Raw genomic sequence first — 23143 nt, 5'->3', positions numbered from 1 at the left:
CTGTAGTTCCACTGCATCTCTTCAGCCCAGCCAACAGACCGGAATGCAACTCTTCTAACTTCAATGTGAGTGGATATTGCTGTTTTAATAAAATGTTTTTATGATATATACTCAGAGGCGCCCCTCTCCTTGTTGTTGTTTTAGCTTGCTGGACCCCGCTTTTGGCTCCTTTGGTGGCTGCCCTGACTGACCTCTGCTTTATGTTCCTAGTATGCATGCATGAATTTACACATGCATTTATCAACTAATTTTTAGCTCTTGGACTAATCGGTTTCTTATTAAGGTAACTGTGTTTTACGCCTTTTTACTTGTTTTATTCTCCTCTTAGAAGCTTTTAGTGCTGCATGCACAGTCACCATAAAAATATACATCTCTTACATATATATTTTTTACCGTGTCCACCTAAAACTATCAACATTGCCTTTGTCACCATTATTGCTATTATTTTTTATATTTTGTACCTTCAACAATTGGTTCCTTGTTGTATATCATATACTGCAACTGCACGTGTGTATCTGTTTGTAAGGTAAATTCTTCTTTTTTTATTACAGCTACCCCCACAGATATATTTGTAAGTGCTCTCATCTGCCCCCCCCCCCCCAAAAAAAAAAAAAAAAAAAAAACCCTCTCCCCCCCCATTCCAATATTTTCTTATAACAAATTGGACATATATTAACTAATATCATTTACCCTCATTTTTTTCCTTCACCATGGACCTCCTAAAAGACATAGAGACTTATAGACACAATGTTCTAGAGGATATGTACACCATCCTCCCCCCTACCATCTTTTCCAATGATGTAAAGTTAACAGGTGCCACCAGATCTCTGTGGGAAATTTAAGCACCTGGAGAGAATTATAAAGAATCTTAATCAGCAATGGTGGGATAGATTTTTCTTAGAAAAATATATCTCGACTAAAGTCTCCCCTCGAGGCCTTAGAATTACTAAAGACTGTCCATTTTTAAATGCAGCCAGCAAAAAAGAATGGGAAACCATTTCCGAACTTTGCACATCCAAATGGATGGAAATACTCATTGAACACAGATCACGTCTCTTTGAGAAACTTAGACTTGAAGCTAAAACCATAGCTACAGAGATTACAGATCGAAAGGTCACAGTTCCACTCTCCTGGCTTGATGTCCTCAAAAAGAACACCAAGTCGGATGAGGATTATATGATTCAAACTAAATTAGGCAAATTTAAAAGAGATCTAGACGATTTCAACTGAAACAGAGTTTTTAACTGGAGATTGAAATCCACACCCCCCATATCTGATACTAGACCACTCCGTCCCCATCCTCCCCCCCCTGCATCCACTTCCAATCATCTATCTTCCGGCCCCTCTTCTTCTCATCCCCCCTCTTCCCCACCTCTCTTAGACCTACTCGTCCCCCCTGCTCCCGTCCATCACTCCCTACCTTACCCCCATCCCCATATCATCCGCCTCTACCCCTTATGAGCATTTCCATTCCTCATAAGAATTCTCCATTTGATTCTTTCCCCACGAACCATCCCAGTCACCTGACCAACAGAATTCCTACCACCAGAACCAAAAAATTGCTTGGTGATCTCAATAATTTTTACAATAGACCTTCCTATGCAGGAAGGGGCCATGATAACATCACGAAGAAAACCATGCCCAATCCTGCTCCCAAAATGGCGTCAACAACTACCTCGGTCATGAAATCCAATGGTCCAACTAAGGATGTCCAGTCCGCCACAGACAGTTTCGCCACCACCATGGAACATTCCAATTCCACCTTCCCGCCAAGTATTCATCCCACTGCCACCTCTGACTCCATCATCTTTCTTTCACACACACCTTCCACTGATGCTTCCATATCCCATACATCAGGTCCTTCTGATACTGCCGACCCCAATACTTTTTTAGTCCTCAGTCCTCCTCGAGCCAACCGGAGAAAACGAAAACTCACCGGAGAGGGTGTAAAGGAGGACGAAAAAAGCCCCGAAATCAACACACCAAAGCTCTGCAAACTGTAAAAATCTTCAATTTATCATCCCTTGAACTTTCCTCTGCAGATATCAGTCTACTCAGCAGAGGCCTTAATTTCGCCCCCATCAACAAGCCCAATCCTTTCTTTTTATTTAAGGATCTAAATAGATACATTCGTAATCTGACCCTTAAAAGGTTTTTCTATGCTAAACAAAACAAACCTATTAAAGTCTGCCCGGACCCCTCCTTTATCATTCCCCCACAGATACGTTTGAATATGATGGTGACATCATAGACATACTAGAATCTTTAACCGATGAAGGAGACACTCTTAGTCTCTTTACTCAACACCTTGCCACGTCACCACCCATAATACACTCATCATTGAAACCCAAGTCTATCTTTTATCCTGCCCAGTCGAAAGGTCCCTACCTGGAAAGTTTTTACAGAGTAGTATATGCTGACTTCTTGAAACTTTGCCAGACATCTACTATGATACCACCTCACATACATAACCTATCTGCTCCTGAAATTCGTGCTCTAGACTCCCTAATACATTCAGCTGACATTATTATCAAATCAGCTGATAAAGGGGGAGGTATTGTTCTGCAAAACAAGGTGGACTATATCAATGAAGCCCTCAGACTCCTCTCAGATGAGACTACATATAACAAGCTCCCCAAAGACCCCACCATTGAATTTGCTGCTGAGGTTAACGTTTTGGTGAAATCAGCTCTTGATTGCGGAGTGATTAACAAAACGGAAGCCTCCTTTTTTACAAAAAGCTTTTATCAGATCCCGTACTTTTATCACTTACCGAAAATTCACAAGAGTCTCACTTCTCCCCCTGGCAGGCCCATTGTGGCCGCCATGGAGAGTGTTACTACCGGTTTTAGTCAATACATTGATCTTTATCTCCAGCCCATCATCAAACAATTACCATCCTATATTAGAGATGGCTCACATTTGTTGGAACTACTTGCACCTTATAAATGGGAACCCTCTTATCTCTGGTTGTCTCTAGATGTCATGTCACTTTACACCTCAATTCCACATTCATTTGGCCTACTTGCTTTAGAATTTTTTCTCGCACAGGACCCCTTCATTAACCCCAGACAAGCTGCATTCATCATGGAGGCAACCAAGTTTTGCCTGACCCATAATTATTTTGATTTTAATGGCGATTTTTACCTCCAAACCAAGGGAACTGCGATGGGAGCCAACTTCGCTCCCTCCTACGCCAATTTGGCGATGGGATATTGGGAAAAGAATTTCATTACACATAACAACCCCTACTCTGCCAATATCATGTTCTTTGGCCACTATATTGACGACATAATCATTATTTGGGATGGCTCTGTCGACCTAGTTCCCCTTTTTGTTGAACATTGCAATTCTAACCCATATGGCTTGTCTTTCACCCATGTTTTCAATCACACCAACCTGGCCTTTTTAGATCTTGACTTGGGTCACTTGGGCGATATGATTATCGCAAAAAAACACATCAAACCCACTGCCGGCAACTCCTACTTGCATTATAAGAGTTGCCACTATCCAAATTGGACACAAAATATACCGAAAGGTCAGTTCTGCCGTTTAAGACAGAACTGTACCTTAGACAATGACTACGACACCATGAGTATACAACTTAAAAAGAAATTTGCTGATAAGGAATATCCCAAAGAATTAGTGGACCAAGCATATAATTATTATGCTAAAGGAAAACCAGCCAAAAAAGAAAAAAAGATAACGGATCATTCCACCAGGTTTATCACCACCTTTAACTTCAAGTATAAAAAAATGGAAAATATATTGAAGAAGCACTGGACCATTCTGCAACAGGATCCACTTCTCAAAACCTCTCTCCCATCCATACCCAGAATTACCTATCGGAAAGCTCCTAGTCTCAAAAACAAAATTGCCCCGAGCAAACTACCTATGGACATCTCCACCTCCAATCCCACCACCCTTATACCATTAGTTGGCATGTATCAGTGCAAGAAAGCCCGCTGCAAGACTTGTTTGTAGAACATGGCAAAAAAATCTTTCAATTCCAAAGGCAGAACCTACACATTAGAACAATTCTACAACTGTTCATCCAACTTTGTCGTATATGGCCTCACATGCCCCTGTGGGTTGATCTATGTTGGGCGAAATATCTGCCCTCTTAGGCAGCGTTTCGGCCAACATCGACGACTCATTGAGGGTGGAAAGGACAAACAGTGTCCCTCAGCACTTTGCTGAGTATCACAGCAAATCCACTATTGGCTTGTCAGTTTGGGTTATAGAGCAAATCCCTAAATATATGTCAGAAGCCGAACGTTTCAAAAAACTATGCGCAAGAGAGACATTCTGGATATATTGCCTTGATGTACTCTCGCCTGGCGGCCTCAATGAAGGGATAGAGATATCCACTGTCTTATAATAACCCCCCTAAGACTTTACCGTTACCATCAGATTTTATATGTCTTATCTGTGAGTGTATGCGCATGTGTATGCGGCTGCCCATATATATATATATATCTGTATATGTGCACGCGTGTCCATATGTGTATATGGTTATACTTATTTATAAATAACCTAACTTCATATCTCTTCTGATACGATTTTACTCCACTATACACATATGTATAACTTCTGTCATTATTGTTTACCACAGGTTCTATGTCTCTTTTCTAAACATGGGGGTGGTGGGCTCGTTTGCTCATATAGTAAGTATTGGTAACCCTATAGATAACATCTAAGTGCCCCCCTTTTCCTCTTCCCCCCAAAAAAAACCCCTTCCCCCCTCTTCCCTTTTCTCTCCCTCTGTTCATTTCCATTTTTTCCTTTTTCTCTTTACCCTCCTTGTTATCCTTTTTATCCTCCCCCTCCCCCCTCCTTCTTTCTTCTTTTTTTCTTTTTTCTTCTTCTTTTCTTCCCTTTTTTTACTTTTTCTTCTCCCCCCCCCTCCCTCTCTTCCCACTTTACCTCTCCCACACCCCCTTCTTAGACATGGCAGGAGATATATATATATATATTTCTTTATATATATATATATATATATATATATATATATATATATATATATATATTTAAAATCATGTATATGTATGTATGCGTATACATGTGCATATATTATATATATATATATATATATATATATATATATATATATATATATATATATATATATATATATATATACATACCGTATTTATCGGCATATAACACGCACTTTTTTCCCCTGAAAATCAGGGGAAAATCGTGGGTGCGTGTTATAGGACGATCCCCACCCAATTGTGTGTGATCGGAGCGATCGCGGCAATTGCCGCGATCGGCGCCGACATACACAGCCGTGTGGAAATTCAAATACGGCGCCAAGACTGCAGGGACTCGGCGGAGCGGAGCTACACATAGCCGAGAGTCCTCGGGTTTTCTCGGCGCCGCTTACAGTCCCGCCCATAGGGCGGAACTGGGCGGGACTGTAAGCGGCGCTGAGAAAACCCGAGGACTCTCGGCTATGTGTATCAGCGCTCCGCCGAGTCACTGCAGTCTCGGCGCCATATTTAAATTTACACAGGGCTGTGTATGACGGCAGGGATCGCGGCGATCCCACAAAGCTGCACGGGGGCAAGGCTGCACGTGGGGGCAAGGCTGCACGGGGGGGCAAGGCTGCACTGGGGCAAGGCTGCATGGGGGCAAAGCTGCACTGGGGCAAGGCTGCACTGGAGAAAAGCTGCACTGACAAGGCTGCACTGACATGGCTGCACTGACAAGGCTGCACTGACATGGCTGCACTGACAAGGCTGCACTGACATGGCTGCACTGGGGCAAAGCTGCACTGACAAGGCTGCAATGGACACTGGGGCAAGGCTGCACTGACAATTCTGCACTGGGGCAAAGCTGCACTGACAAGGCTGCACTGACAAGGCTGCAATGGACACTGGGGCAAGGCTGCACTGACACTGACAAGGCTGCAGATGGACACCGATAACGCTGCATTGATGGGCATTTTAATGTAAGTTTTTCTTCCTTAAACTTTACTCCTAAAAGTTTTTTTCCTTAAAATTCCCTCCTTAACTTGGGTGCGTGTTATACGCCGGCGCGTGTTATACGCCGATAAATACGGTATATATATATATATATACATATATATATATACATACACACACACACACACACACACATTTTTTGACTATACATGACCCCATTCCTGAAATATTAATTTCATCTATTCACCCATTTTTATATAATTTCCTTTTTTTATACAATTCCCTTTTTACATTACATATAATTCATTTCCATATTCTCTGCTAATTATAGCCTTAGGGATCAATTTTAGTATTGCCTATTTTAATATATATTTTAATATATATTATATATTACCCTTAAGACATTGCTGATGAGAGATGTGGTTTCCTTGTCTTTTTAAGTCACCTCCCACTTTTAATGTATAATCTACTGTGGCCGTCTTTTATATTATTTTATTATATATTTTTTATTATGTCTGCTCCTCCCTAATTTCTGTTTTTTAACAAAGTCAATTTACCCTGCTTTATAATTTATTTTGTCCCAGATTGTGCTTTGTTGAAAAAGTATTTTACCCTACTATGACGTTTTAAGGTCCTTTTTCATTGTCCCCCCTGCTGTTCATTGCTGCCTTTTATTTATCCCTTGTTTGTATCACGGACATCCTGGCCCCGCCCCCTATTAGACTACTTAAAGCCCACTGTGTCTTACACTCCCCATGCTTGAAAAAGGAATGCGGCCATTCGTCCACCAATGGCCAGCCTGTTCTGAAACGCGTTGCATACGTGTGGTGTCATCACCGGGCGCCACGCTATATTTTGCTCCCCAAGCCTCGTTTTTGATCTTCTACACGGCTGGCCGTGTCCTATCCCCGAGGCCTCACCATCCAGCAGAGAGCGGCAGCATGGCTGACCGGCGGCTCTGGCGTCCCATCTCTCCCCCCGTTTGGAACCCTTATCTCTGTACCCAGGACACCATCAGGCTCCTAGTACAGCAGGATTTGTATTGGACTGTCAGCTGCAAGAGACTGCACCCTGCTGCACCAGCTCATCCTTTCTCCTCTGGATTTGACATGGAATCAGCCCTGCAGGAACCGCTGTGACCTGTAGTTCCACTGCATCTCTTCAGCCCAGCCAACAGACCGGAATGCAACTCTTCTAACTTCAATATGAGTGGATATTGCTGTTTTGATAAAATGTTTTTATGATATATACTCAGAGGCGCCCCTCTCCTTGTTGTTTAATGTGCCTTAACCACTTAAGGATCGGGCCTATTCCTCAGACTTGGTGTTTACAAGTAAAAATAATTTTATTTTGCTAGAAAATTACTTAGAACCCCCAAACATTATATTTTTTTTTTCAGACACCCTAGAGAATAAAATAGTGGTCATTGCAATACTTTATGTCACACTGTATTTATGCAGCGGTCTTACAAGCGCAATTTTTTTGGAAAAAATACACTTTTTTGAATTAACAAATTAGTTACATAGTTACATAGTAGGTGAGGTTGAAAAAAGACACAAGTCCATCAAGTCCAACCTATGTGTGTGATTATGTGTCAGTGTTACATTGTATATCCCTGTATGTTGCGGTCATTCAGGTGCTTATCTAATAGTTTCTTGAAGCCATCAATGCTCCCCGCTGAGACCACCGCCTGTGGAAGGGAATTCCACATCCTTGCCGCTCTTACAGTAAAGAACCCTCTACGTAGTTTAAGGTTAAACCTCTTTTCTTCTAATTTTAATGAGTGGCCATGAGTCTTGTTAAACTCTCTTCTGCGAAAAAGTTTTAACCCTATTGTGGGGTCACCAGTCTGGTATTTGTAAATTGAAATCATATCCCCTCTCAAGCGTCTCTTCTCCAGAGAGAATAAGTTCAGTGCTCGCAACCTTTCCTCATAACTAAGATCCTCCAGACCCTTTATTAGCTTTGTTGCCCTTCTTTGTACTCGCTCCATTTCCAGTACATCCTTCCTGAGGACTGGTGCCCAGAACTGGACCGCATACTCTAGGTGCGGCCGGACCAGAGTCTTGTAGAGCGGGAGAATTATCGTTTTATCTCTGGAGTTGATCCCCCTTTTAATGCATGCCAATATTCTGTTTGCTTTGTTAGCAGCAGCTTGGCATTGCATGCCATTGCTGAGCCGATCATCTACTAGGACCCACAGGTCCTTTTCCATCCTAGATTCCCCCAGAGGTTCTCCCCCCAGTGTATAGATTGCATTCATATTTTTGCCACCCAAATGCATTATTTTACATTTTTCTACATTGAACCTCATTTGCCATGTAGTCGCCCACCCCATTAATTTGTTCAGGTCTTTTTGCAAGGTTTCCACGTCCTGCGGAGAAGTTATTGCCCTGCTTAGTTTAGTATCGTCTGCAAATACAGAGATTGAACTGTTTATCCCATCCTCCAGATCGTTTATGAACAAATTAAATAGGATTGGTCCCAGCACAGAACCCTGGGGAACCCCACTACCCACCCCTGACCATTCTGAGTACTCCCCATTTATCACCACCCTCTGAACTTGCCCTTGTAGCCAGTTTTCAATCCATGTACTCACCCTATGGTCCATGCCAATGGACCTTATCTTGTACAGTAAACGTTTATGGGGAACTGTGTCAAATGCTTTTGCAAAATCCAGATACACCACGTCTACGGGCCTTCCTTTATCTAGATGGCAACTCACCTCCTCATAGAAGGTTAATAGATTGGTTTGGCAAGAACGATTCTTCATGAATCCATGCTGATTACTGCTAATGATACCGTTCTTATTACTAAAATCTTGTATATAGTCCCTTATCATCCCCTCCAAGAGTTTACATACTATTGATGTTAGGCTAACTGGTCTGTAATTCCCAGGGATGTATTTTGGGCCCTTTTTAAATATTGGTGCTACATTGGCTTTTCTCCAATCAGCTGGTACCATTCCAGTCAGTAGACTATCTGTAAAAATTAGGAACAACGGTCTGGCAATCACTTGACTGAGTTCCCTAAGTACCCTTGGATGCAAGCCATCTGGTCCCGGTGATTTATTAATGTTAAGTTTCTCAAGTCTAATTTCAATTCCGTCCTCTGTTAACCATGGAGGTGCTTCCTGTGTTGTGTCATGAGGATAAACACTGCAGTTTTGGTTACTGAAGCCCCCTGATTCACCCGTGAAGACTGAGGAGAAGAATAAATTCAATACCTTTGCCATCTCCCCATCCTTTGTAACCAGATGTCCTTCCTTATTCTTTATGGGGCCAATATGGTCTGTCCTCCCTTTTTTACTGTTTACATACTTAAAGAATTTCTTGGGATTTTTTTTGCTCTCCTCCGCTATGTGTCTTTCATGTTCTATCTTAGCCGTCCTAATTGCACCCTTACATTTCCTGTTGCATTCTTTATAAAGTCTGAATGCTGAGGATGATCCCTCAACCTTGTATTTTTTGAAGGCCTTCTGCTTTGCTTTTATATGCATTTTTACATTGGAGTTAAGCCATCCAGGACTTTTGTTCGCTCTTTTAAATTTATTACCCAATGGGATACATTGGCTAATGCCCTTATTTAATATGCTCTTAAAGCAAACCCATCTCTCCTCCGTATTCTTTGTTCCTAATATTTTATCCCAGTTTATGCCTTTTAGCAAGGTTTGTAGTTTAGGGAAGTTGGCTCTTTTGAAATTCAGTGTCTTTGTATTCCCTTTATGTTTCCTATTTGTGTGATTTATACTGAAACTAATTGACCTGTGATCGCTGTTACCTAAATTGCCCCGTATTTCCACATCCGTGATCAGGCAAATAAGACAGTAAAGTTAGCCCAATTTTTTTTATATTGTGAAAGATAATGTTACGTTGAGTAAATTGATGCCCAACATGTCACGCTTCAAAATTGCTCCTGCTCGTGGAATGGCGACATACTTTGACCCTTAAAAACTCTATAGACAAATTAAAAAATGTATACAGGTTACCAGTTTTTGCACTACAGAGGAGGTCTAGTGATGGAATTATTGCTCTCACTTCAACGATCATGGCAATACCTCACATGTGTGGTTTTAACACCAATTTCATATGTGGGCGCAACTTGCGTATGCATTTGCTTCTGCGCGAGAGCTTGGCGGGATGGGGCTCTTTACATTTTTTATTTATTTCTTCTTATTTATTTTACTTTTTATTTTTTATTTTGACACTGACACTGTCCTTTAAAAAAAAAATTGGGTCACTTTTTTTCCTATTACAAGGAATGTGAACATCCCTTGTAATAGAAAAAAAGCATGACAGGACCTCTTAAATGTGAGATCTGGGGTAAAAAAGACCTCAGATCTAACATTTACACTAAAATACAATAAAAAAATGAAATGTAATTTTTTTTGCAAAACATTTTTTTCCCCTTTAAGACCATTGGGCGAAAGTGAAGTTTGAAATCGTTTCCGCCATCCAATGGTGTGGAGCCGAGCGGGGGAGATCTTTCCCTCACTTGGCATCCAGCCTGTGAGGAGAGAGGACCCGATTGTCTCCGCTGCTACTGACTGCTCCGGTAAGCGGCGGAGACCACCGGAGCACGACGGGAGGGGGGCCCTCTCTCACCCCCATTAAAAGTTATCTTGTGGCGAATTCGCTGCTGAGACCACTTTTATTTGAAAGCTGACCGCCCACTATTGAAGAGGAAGGTAGCTGCTGCCATAACAACAGTATTCCACTTCAATCAGCCAACATAAAACTTCGGCGGGCGGATCTTAAGTAGTTATCAGTCAGATACCTCCCTTCCCTCAGGGGAAATAGTAAAGAGTACATTGGTACCCCTTACCAAAGAGTTAAAGTGATATTGAATAAAAAAAAAAAAAAAACATTAAACCTTTGACAGATCTCTTTAAACTAGAACCCGCACTCCCTTGGAATCAATATGCATATCCGACTCCCCCCAAAATCACGTAATCTCTATATAAACATATTGAAAAAACAGTAATCATGTGATACTGGTGTCAGCCTAAAAAGGGAACAAGATCTAGGAGGCCCACTATCTGAGGATGAAATGATTCACGTGATGACTCACAAGGATCCCTGAGCGTGAATGTGCAAGAAAATGTTTTTAAACTGAAAACCAGATGGTATTGTATGGCATCTTTGGTACATACATTTTTCCTGAAGTTTCTGATAAATGTTGGCACTGTCATGCGTACGTGGGAATCCTGATTCACATCTGGTGGCAGTGTCCCGTCTTAAGTACATACTGAAGAGAAGCCCACCGTATAATCTCATCTTTGAGCTTCCCTATAGATTTTACTTTTGCCCAATTTTTGCTACACCTGCTACACATATTTTAAAACACTGGCAATGCACATGAAAAATGAAGCCAGACTATAATTGTGGTTAGAAAGTAACTATGGCAAGAGATGTAACATCTTGTTATTGTATCATTTGGGGGAGCATTTTGATATTACCTTGCTTAGAGCACCTTTCCCTGCTCTGCTTATGTTCTGCTTATGTCACTTTGCTATCCTTCCCATTTTGTCTCGTTAAACCCCAGCAGTACCTCTTTTCACACCACCTCCTTTCCTCCTACCCCCCCCCCCCCCCCTTTTTGTTTATCCTCTCTCATCTTCTTTCTCCCTCTTCAACTTCAACCTTCAGTCTTCAACTTTCATCTAACCAGACAGGTTTTTAAAGGGTGATATGCCTTTATTCATTAGGTTTTCTGATGTTTATTCTCATACTGTATGTATTACTCTTGTTCTTTATAACTCTTCCACAATGTACTTTTTCAAATACTGATATAATAGTAACTGGTGTTTCTTATTCATGGAGAGATGATTGTGATTATGTTTTGTTATATCAATGACACTTTAAAAGTGGCTGCATCCCAACCCAAGGTGATTGTCTCGGACATTGGTAGTCAGTTTGTGTCCCGGTTCTGGCGAGCCTTTTGTACACAGTTGGGAATTCAGCTTGCTTTCAACTCTGCGTATCACCCGCAGTCTAATGGGTTCGCAGAACAAGCCAATCAGTCCTTGGAGCAATACCTACGTTGCTATAATTCTGACCATCATAACAAATGGTCAGACCTCTTACCGTGAGCGGAGTTTGCTCACAATAGTGCCTTGAATTCCGCTTCCCGATTGTCCCCATTTATGGCAAACTATGGTTTCCAACCTTCCATGTTGCTTGACTCATTTGTTCCACAGAGTATTTCTGTATTAGAGGAGCATCTCCATGGTCTTCATTCCCCTTGGGCACAAGTCCAGGAGGCTTTGTGACATGCTTATGATAGGTAAAGACTCCATGCTGACCGTAGATGCCTGCCTGCACCTTCCTACCAGGTTAGAGACAGGGTCTGGCTGTCATCTCACAACCTCCAACTTCGTGTTCCCTCTCGGAAGTTCGCACCTCGGTTTATTGGGCCTTTCTGTATTCTTCGCAGGATTAACCAAGTGGCTTACGTATTAGACCTTCCTTCTAATATGCGTATCCTCAAATGTATTTCATGTCTCATTATTAAAACCTTTTGTCTGCAACCGCTTTACCACCTCAGCGCCTCGTCCTCACCCTGTATAGGTTGAGAACCATGAGGAGTATGAAGTACAGTCCATTGTTGACTCCCGTAGGTTCCGTGGGCGCATACAGTACCTGGTACATTGGAAAGGGTACGGTCCGGAGGAACTCTCTTGGGTCTCATCCTCGGATGTACATGCCCCTGTCCTCCTCCGTGATTTCCATAGATGTTTTCCCCTCAAGCCCGATGGTCCGCCGAGGGAGAGGGTTCATTGAGGAGGGGGTACTGTCAGGGCTGGACTCAGCCCTTCCTTCTCTAAGCTGGCCGCTCAGCTGTCGGCTAATTGCCAGCTCCTATCTCTCCACAGTGACAGTGACCTGTTGATGATATCCTGCTCATCAGTCCTGCCTACTTAAGCCATCCAGTCCAGATGATCTCTGCCTTTGCCTTGGTCACATCTCTAGAGACGCTCTCCTGTGTTCCTGTTAAAGACTTGCTTGGATGACATTCTTTCTGGCTCCAGATCCTGCTTGCTGTTCTACTATTCTCATCTCTGGCTCCCTGACGTTTTGGCTTGTCTGACTATCTGTTCCGGTTCCTGAACTCTGGCTAAGTTTTGACTACATTTACTCTGTTTACCTTATTTTTATTATTATTAAACAAGTGTTTAATTGTACTTCTGTCTCAGTCTGATTCATGGTTTCTGATACTTACATACCAGGAAGAGCATAGTTTTTTCTTCATGATCAATTTTAGGAAACAAAATCAATTTTTAGGGTTCTACTTAGGCACAAATAACATTTATAACTCCATTTATCCTAAATACTGTTGGATGAGAATGATGCATTTCAGGAGCAGATTGCCTGCAGTGGTGATACACAAGCCAATCATACCAATGCAGCAAAGAGAGCAGGGAAGATAAGTACTGACCGATTATGTTCCTTAATGAAAAATAAGCCTGTTACTGATATAAGCAAAGGTTCACTTCAAATCCCGTTTAAAGAAAAAAAGACCTGTTATTTCATGGAGTCCACAATCTTTTCATAGCAGTAAAAAAATTGGAATGTTAATGTTAATGTTTGAATAGTACATTTAGGTTAGAAGCAGACTTTTGTTGTACTTCTATTTCACACTTTTGTTTTCAAAAGCGAGAAGCCAGAGCAGGCTATTACTTTTGTGTATGCAGAGCTTATATTTATATCTAACTTCCAATTTCCAGTAAATTAACTTTTATCTTAAAGCATGCATGTAGATAAAGCAGGCATTATCATAATGTGCCAAATATATATTGCTTGTGATTCACAACTCTACAGCAAATTACTTCTAAAGTAATCATTTTTTTTTTTCCATATTTCGTTCAACTGCATCATATTTATTGCAGTTACAATATTTAAAGTAAATGGGTCTATTCTATTCCCATAAAGAACCATGTTATGAAGTCAAGATTCTGATTTAGACTTTGATACAAAATGTACAGTTTTAATGTAAACACAGCCTTTCAGTGCTTGCTATGTTTTTTACAGTTTGTTTTAGGAAACAATATCACCCAGTTAGCAAATGTTGGTTAAACTATTCGGTAAATATAGAAAATAAAAGGCATCAAAGGGGCAAATAATATCCTCATAATGTAGAATTTATTTATTTTTATTTTATTTATTACAGGTACTTACATAGCACCATCAATTTACGCAAAGCTTTACATACATATTCAGTCTCTGCCCTCACTCAAGGAGTCTACAATCTGCATAACTCCACAAGGTGCATAACTCACATTCATACACATACTATGGCCAAATAAGACTGGAGCCAATTAACCTACCAGCATGTCTTTGGAGTGTGAGAGGAAACCGAAGTACATGGAGGAAACCCACACATGCACAGGGAGAACATGCAAACTTCAGGTAGGTAGTGCCGTGGTTGGGATTCATCAAATATTTGTATTTACTTGGAAATAGCAGAAAGTCTGGCATTACAATTGTAGTGTTTATATTATATACATAATAATACAATCTGTTACTTCTATCGATTCATTTGAATTAGCTTTGCAAATTTGTAAAAATGTGGTTTTAACCACTTGCTTACTGGGCACATACACCCCCTTACTGCCCAGGCCAATTTTCAGCTTTCATAGATGTCACATTTTGAATGACAATTGCGTGGCCATGCAACACTGTACCCATATGACATTTTTTTTTTCATACAAATAGAGCTTTTTTTTGGTGGTATTCAATCACTACTGGGGGTTTTTTTATATAACAAATAGGTATATTTTTTTAAACAATGTGAAGAGAAAAGAAAAACCAGGCTGAGGCTAGAAATATAGGAGCTGCCATTGTTGACTTTTTTTAAAGGTGTAAACTCTGTCATTCTCATCTTAAGGCCCGTAAACACGATAAGAAAATCGGAAGTAAAATTATCTGATTGTTAGTGTAGTGCTTTCGACAGTCAATTCTGACTTTTCAGATGACCAAACCTGAAATTTTTATCGTAAGCAAACACAACGTCCGATTTTCATTTTGTTAGTACAGTTTTCTTCTGCAAAAAATCATAAGAGCAAGACTACACATGCTCAGAAAAGAAATAATACATTAAAAAACATTAAAAAAAAATTCAACAATTCAACACATCACTTTTTTTGTTACATCACATAATTTTTGTATGTTGCGTAACCTCTTCACTTTTGATATTAGACTAGCATGCAACAAAAAACAGACAATTATTCGTCTGATAATCTGATTGTGTGTAGGCTTTAGTTTCACTCTGCTTCAGCTAAATATCTGAAACAAGTGAAGTCTGAAAAGCCTGAACTCAGATACTACATACATGTTCTGGAATAAAGATAAGCAAGTAGATAGTGAAGCTAGGATCAGGATCTTATTCTGTAACAAAAGGAATAGCTTTCCCCATGTTTCTATTGACTACACAGATTAGATGAAGAAGTTTTGAAAATACATATTTGTCAGTTTTTATTGAAGCATATGTACCTTTAGATGCAGCTTCCTAAGTGCTAACGAGTGTCAAAACATGCCTCAGCATTTATGGCCAAACTGGTAATTTAGTCACTTGAATCTAGTTATGGAATGTATCAAGGCACATGTTGATTGTCCAAAAACATGAAAGGAGGTGTAAATGTTTGGAAAACTGCAATGTTCTAAGTACATAATCCAACCTCCATGGTGCTGTGAAATATGGGATAGTTGTATAATTATTTAATGTTGCTTTAAGGTCACACTGGACAAAGTAACAAATTAAGCTTTTCAAACTGTGTGCTTGTGTTACATGTAAATAAGGGTTGAATTGGACATTGGAATCCACAGAAAACCTACCTGCGGATATAAATGATGGGTATGTTGCAGACACTCTGAGATAAGCAGTAACACAACTTTAATATTACAGAACAAGACTAGTTGAATGTGACTAACAACTACGAACTATGTTATGACTGGATAAATGAGAACCTTTACAGATATTAACCGCTTCCTGACCAGAGCACTTTTTACAATTTGGCACTGCGTCACTTTAACTGACAATTGTGCGGTCGTTCAACACTGTACCCAAACAAAATTTGCATATTTTTTTCCCCACAAATAGAGATTTCTTTTGGTGGTATTTGATCACCTCTGCGGTTTTTATTTTTTGCACTATAAACAAAAAAGAGCTACAATTTTGAAAATAAAAACAATATTTTTTGTTATAATAAATATCCCTAATTTAAAAAAAAAATAACAAATTTCTTCATCAGTTTAGGCCAATATATATTCTTCTACATATGTTTGGTAAAAAAAAACGCAATAAGCGTATATTGATTGGTTTGCGCAAATGATCGATGATCTGTGATTTTTAGCAGTACTGCGACATTGCGATGGACAGATCAGAGACTTTTGACACTTTTTTGGGACCATTGGCATTTATACAGTGATCAGTGCTAAAAAAAATGCACTGATTACTGTGTAAATGTCACTGGCGGGAAAGGGGTTAACACTAGGGGGCCAATCAAGGGGTTAATTGTGTGCTCCCTTACTGTGTTCTGTGTGGGGATAGGATCGACTAGGAGAGGAGACATATAATTTTTCCTACTTAGTAGGAACAAACGATATGGCTCCTCTCCTACGACAGCACAGGGATTTGTGTATTTACACACACAAATCCCAGTGCTGGTGCTCATGCAGGCGATCGCGCGTGGCCAGCAGCGATCGTGTCAGCTGGCCACATACATTGGGTCCCCCTCCATGCAGCGGGCACGTGTGCCCTCTGGTGGGCGAAAAAGGGTAGGACATACCCGTACAGGATTTCACCCAGGAGAGCCATTGTGCAGCAGTATATCTGCATGACATTGTCGGGAACCGGTTAAAGTAAGAAATGTGAGTGGATGATTATAGTTTGTATTACTCTGTTCTTCTATAGTGGTCATATTTTGATATAAGACTGGGTTCCCATTAGCCATTTCTCAGTGTGTGTTAATGTAGTTTAGGGAGAGCTAATAGTCTGTGTGAAGGGAGAGTTAGTTTATGCTACACCATGCTACATTACTGTGGTCTATGTTCACATTTCAGAGACCCAACAGTCCTATTTAGGACTACCTTTTTCTGTGTGTCAGCAAGGAATGTAGTTGCTGTTTAGCTTCTGACCCCCTCTTCCCCTTTTCTTTTCTATTTCAATGTTTTTATTTGAAATTTTATACAAAAAGAGTAGAGTGTACAACTCTTACACCAACCGTAGTATTGGAATGGAGATAAGATATGATCCCACAGCACAGGTGGGTGAAATAAACGTACAATGGCAGGCAGAGCCAACAAAATAACATATTGAAAAATCAACTTCCATAGATAACTGCACCCAAAAAACATGTCTGACACACAAGGATAAACCACCCTATCAGGGCGCTCAGATAACCCATGCAGGGGACATGGAAAAAAATATAATAGGCCAGCATTTACATAACCCAACGTCGGTCACAAATGCTTCCAAATATTCCATATCAAATAGAAAATGTGAAAATCATGGAGGTCTAAAGTAGAAAGAAAGAGAAAGAAAGAAAGGAGGAGAAAAAAGGGGGGACAAGGGAAAGTTACCCAAGAGATCCATCAGAGAGCCCACAACCCCAACCCACACTCTTTAAATGTCCGAAGGTTGGAGGTATTTACGCCAAGGGTCCCAAACATGATCAAACCTAGCAGATCTGTCTTTCAATATGCTGACCAGCTTTTCATGTAACATGATTCAGGTCAGCTTACTTTTCATAACTACATGGGAAAAAATTCTGCGCTATTCAAGCCATTCAAAGAAAAGGTGCCGCTGCTTGTGTTTAGCCTAAATACTAAATGCTCAAAAACATATGATACAAAAGAAACAAGCGCACATCCACTAATTGATTAATGAAGTGCCTATCAGTGAAATAAACAAAATATACTAATAAATAACATCAAAGTGTGCGTGTATCACAATATATAACAATGTGAAAAACATTAGTCCATATAGATGTATTCTCAAATGAACCGATAGCAACCGTGCTGTATAAAAACAAAAGTCCATATGGATGATGATCACAATGTGAAACCTCTAAAGAACTTACAATATTCGGAAAATTTAATATTTCTGCAGCCAAAGAGTGTAACAATAATGCCACTTACCAGATAAGTAGGAACTCAGATTATAGAGATCATAAGAGCCTGGTGCATCAGCCTGCCGGCAAAGATACAATTCACCTGTTCTTCAATCCAGGGAGAAAGCTCTTGTCCTGCCACAGTGAAGGTAAAGGTTTTCTATCCGGGCTCTTGATATAAAAATCAAAGGGAAAACCACGAGCAGGAATCGTTTTGCTTCCAAAGATAGTCCTGAGAGTTATCACTCAATAGGGGATAAAAAAGGAAGTCTTTATGGTGCAGAAAAACTTCAAAAAGGTTTATTAACTAAAACCACAGCAAGTATTCACAGCAAGCATTACAATCATAAAAGCAAATGAACGAAAAAATGGTAAAAAATTGGAAACATCCGAGGATCAAACCAAATGACTGAGTGAAAAAACGTAATAACATCAAGGTCTAATGCTCCACCTGACGCATTTCCCCATAGAAGGCATCAACTGGGAACGGAGGCTAGTTGATGCCATTCCCAGGTGATGCCACCTATGGGGAAATGCGCCGGATGGAGCATTAGATCTTGACGTCATTACATTTTTCACTCAGTCATTTGGTTTGACCCTTGGCTGTTTCCATTTTTTACCATTTTTTTCATTCCTTTGCTTTTATGATTGTAATGCTTGCTGTGAATGCTTGCTGTGGTTTTAGTGAGTGTCTGGGTATGTTTGGGGATTTTGGCAACCGGCTCATTGAGAAGGGTCGCTCTGGGGTTCTTTACTATGTTTACATGTGTCACAAAATAGATCAGCATATGAATTCTCACCCAGAAGCGGCAAACCTTTGCACATGTTCACCAGGTATAAAACATTGTGCCAGGCTGAAACGCAAGGAGGAGGTACCCGGATATATTTTAGAAAGATGATCTGGAACCAGGTACCATCTGTACAAAAACTTGTAGACTGATGCCACCAGGTCCACATTCATAATGCTTTTATAAGTCCGTGTGGACCAGGACCATCAATCAGATAATTAAATTTCCTTCCCCAGATCCCATTCCCATTCCAACATATAGAGTAATTTTCCAGTTGGATAAATGAACAATTTGTAAAGCATAGAGAGACCCCCTCTCTGAGTCAAACCATGAAAACATCTAGACTCATAAGCTGTACGTGTTGTAATATCATCCGTAGCTCTCTGCACCGAGCACAGGAAATGCAAAATCTGTTGTAGTCGAAAGTTCTCAGATGGGGACATCTCCACTTTCTACACAAAATAGGACAGAGTGTGGATACTCTTATGATCAATAAAGTGACCTATTCTAGACAGACCCTTGTTGACCCACCACTAAAAATCTTGTAGTCATAATCCTGGTGGAAAAGCAGGTTAAGGAACAATAGAGCTACTGGGGTATGCAGGAACCTCAGTGGTGCAGCTTTACATGAAAGATCCCATACCTGCAAGGAGTGAGGAGTGATGGACATAGGATCAGTGGATGCTTTTTGAACAGGATCCACATAAAGAGATCAATCGGGGGAGAGGACCAAGGGCCTGTGCTTCCAATTTTACCCATTCCGGGCGATAAGTAATGAGTAGATTGTGCCAACTGGGCCACTTGGGCTGCTCTTTAGTACTGTTTAAGATTTGGCACTCCTAAAGCCTGTGATCTCACAGGGTGTATAACATGTGATGTGCCAATCCATATCCTTTACGGCCCCAAATATACTTCAGTAGCCTAGCTTGGAATTTCTGGAGCTCCGAAAGGGGTCATCACGTACCTGGTAGGAGTCTAAAATGATGAGGTTGGCCTCCCTTGTATCTCCAGGCCAGGCCCCACCTGAGTGAGACAGAGGGTACCAAGGGACAGAAGGAACATGAGTGCCTGTAGGTGTTGGTTGCAGAGCTGGCAGTAGAAGTTGTGGGCTCTGTGATTCAGGCAGAACATTGGGTCAGGAACTGTGATGATGCTGGGTAGATCAACCTAGATTAAAGGGGAACTCCACCAGGCTTGCGGGTTCAGGATATGTGGCTTGCCAAGACTTCCAGCAGACCAGAGACAGGAGTGTACTGTGTCCAATGGAACTTGGATGAGAGGAAGCCAGCTCAGGTACTCAAAGATGGCGTGAAGTCAGACAGGAAATAGGAGCAAAGTCAGAGGATCAGGCAGCGAGGTACCAGGGCATCAGACAGAAGCAAGGTCAGGAATCAGCAGTGCAATCGGTCCGCATGCTCACATGTGTGCGCCGGACGTATTCCAATAGTTCTTTTACAGGGGTACTGCTACAGGTAAAGTATGAAAGTAATACAAATACACTACCATTTTGAAGGAAGCAATTCTACCCATCCAGGATAGACCACCAGAAGACCATTGCTCAACATCACACAATGACTGGGCAAAAAGACTTGTATAATTAGACTTATAAAGAGTCACCAGAGTGGGGGTCAATTTCACTCCCAGATAGGGGAGAGCAGTGGATTGCCACGTAAAGCTATAATGACCTTTCAGACTCTGTACAACATCTTCATCTAGGTTAATATTCATAGTCTCCGACGTCTCCCAGTTAACCTTGAGGCCAGAAATACACTCAAAGCACTGCAGGAGATCTAGAACTGACGGGAGGAAGGAATGCAGAGAGGTCAGAAAGAGAAGCAGGTCTTTCGCAAACAACACACACTTCTGTTGCTGACCGCCGCTAAGCATACCCAAAATATCTGGATGGGCTTGAATTGCCACCACAAGTGTTTCGATTGCAATAACAAAAAGAATCAAGGAGAGCGGACAACCCTGCCAAGTCCCCCAACAAATTAGAAATAGGATCAGAGGAATATTCCTTCAGATGTATTCGTGCTGAAGGATTACTATAAAGGGCCTGCAAAAAGGACAGAAACTGAGGGCCAAAGTTTCATTTCTGCAAGATTCTAAAGAGATATTCCTATGATATGCTGTCAAAAACTTTCCATATATAGTTACATAGTTGGTAAGGTTGAATAAAGACAACAGTCCATCCAGTTCAACCTGTGTAGGTGTGTGTGTAGAAAAATCATTTTCCATATCCTCTTATATTGTTTTTGCTAAGATGCATGTCCAAGAGTCTTTTAAAACCATCCATACTTCCTGCCAGCACCACCGATTGTGGAAGAGAGTTCCATATCCTTACTGCCCTGACAGTGAATCTCCTACACAGCTTAACCACCTGACATCCGGCCGTAGCCGAATGACGGCTACAGCACGGATGTCAATTCCCGGGAGGCCGTCATATGACGGCCTCCCCTTTCCTCGCTCCCCGTGCTCGCTCACGAGTGCGCATCGGGGAAATTCGGTGTTGGCTGTGTCCCTTGGACACAGCCAATCACAGATTGCTGTAAATGGCCAATCACAGCGGCCATTTACAGCGTGATCGCCATGGCCAATGAGCGATGATCTCAAATGTAAACATTTGAGATCATCTCTCATTGCCGGCTCTCTCTCCTCACACAGAGACAGCGTGTGAGGAGAGAAACTGTCAGCGATCTGTCAGTTTTCAGTAACGTTTATACAGTGCCTACTGTGCCCATCAGTACAGTGCACCATCAGTACAGTGCCCACCTGTGCCAATCGGTGCCCACCTGTGCCAATCGGTGCCCACCTGTCTGCCCAGCGGTGATCAGTGTCCATCTGCACATCTGCACAGTGCCCACCTGTGCCACCTCATCAGTGCCCACCTGTGCCACCTCATCAGTGCCCACCTGTGCCAATCAGTGCACATCTGTGCAATCAGTGCCCATCTGTGCCACCTCATCAGTGCCCATCTGTGCCGCCCCATCTGTGCCGCCCCATCTGTGCCCAGCTGTGCCACCTCATCAGTGCACATCTGTGCTACCTCATCAGTGCACATCTGTTCCACCTCATCAGTGCCCACCTGTGCCACCTCATCAGTGCACATCTGCATGTCTGTTCCACCTCATCAGTGCACATCTGTTCCACCTCATCAGTGCATATCTGTTCCACCTCATCAGTGCACATCTGTTCCACCTCATCAGTGCCCCTCTGTGCCACCTCAGTGCCCATCTGTGCTCATCAGTGCCACCTCATCAGTGCCCATCAGTGCAGGCTTAGCAACCATGTCCAAAAAAAGCTTTTCCGCAGAGGAGGCGTACCAAATACTGTCCCAGGCCGACAAGAGCAACGGGGAGCTCTCTTTTTTGGATTCCCTTTCCGACTCCGATTCTGAGTCGGACATAAATTATGAGCCAGTCCTCAGTAGTGGAACACTGAATGACTCAGAGGAGGAAGATATTTCGGCCCGCCAAACAAAGGCGTTGTATTGGGGAGGCAGTGGCATCTACCAGCACCGCAGTGCCATCCACCAGCACGGCAGTCCCATCCACCAGCACCGCAGTGCCATCCACCAGCACCGCAGTGCCATCCACCAGCACCGCAGTGCCTCAGCAAGAAAGGCCAAGGACCCATGCCAGCCTTCCCTATGCCCTGCAGAACCCCTTGTGGCTTCCTCCTAATTCAGGAGAAGCCAACATTCCCCGTTTCATGGCCCAGCCAGGAGCCCAGGTGGACACGGAGAATTTTTCCCCAATAATTTTTTTAATTTAATCTTTACCGAGGACATGCTGTCAAATATTGTGGCACAGTGCAACCTTTATGCACAGCAATTTATTTTGAATAATCCAACGTCCTACTATGCCCGTTCCTATGAGTGGAGAGACCTAACGGTGGAGGTGTTGAAGGTTTTTTTAGGGCTCACATTTAATATGGGACTCACAAAAAAAAAAAACACTTTGATGTCCTATTGGTCAACCCACCCCATCCACCACATGCCAGTATTCTCCAAGGTAATGCCCAGAAACAGATACCTCATGATATTGAGGTATCTTCATTTCAATGACAATACCCAGTGCCCTCCCCGAAATGACCCAAACTATGACAGACTTTTCAAAATTCGGCCACTTTTAAATTATTTTTCTGCACTATTCCCCCTGCTGTTTACCCCGAACTAAAACATATGTGTGGATGAGTCCCTTGTTAAGTTTAGTAGCAGGCTTAAAATAAAACAATATATTCCCAGTAAAAGGTCCCGCTATGGGGTGAAGGTATACAAATTATGTGCCCAGACTACTTGGGATCAAGCGGGAAAA

The 23143-nt window shown here is 41.8% G+C and overlaps 1 protein-coding gene across 7 annotated transcripts in view; it reads right to left on the bottom strand.

Annotated features, from left to right (window-relative positions):
- Nucleotides 1-23143, bottom strand: part of LAMA2 (laminin subunit alpha 2) — a 1513089-nt gene that overhangs the window by 882494 nt on the left and 607452 nt on the right. The gene's annotated exons all lie outside the window — the stretch shown is intronic.

The sequence above is a fragment of the Aquarana catesbeiana genome, linkage group LG04 (assembly GCF_042186555.1).
Source record: "Aquarana catesbeiana isolate 2022-GZ linkage group LG04, ASM4218655v1, whole genome shotgun sequence".
Taxonomy (NCBI): domain Eukaryota; kingdom Metazoa; phylum Chordata; class Amphibia; order Anura; family Ranidae; genus Aquarana; species Aquarana catesbeiana.
Note: the sequence above shows the minus strand (reverse complement) of the source record. Positions and strands in the feature narration are given on the sequence as shown.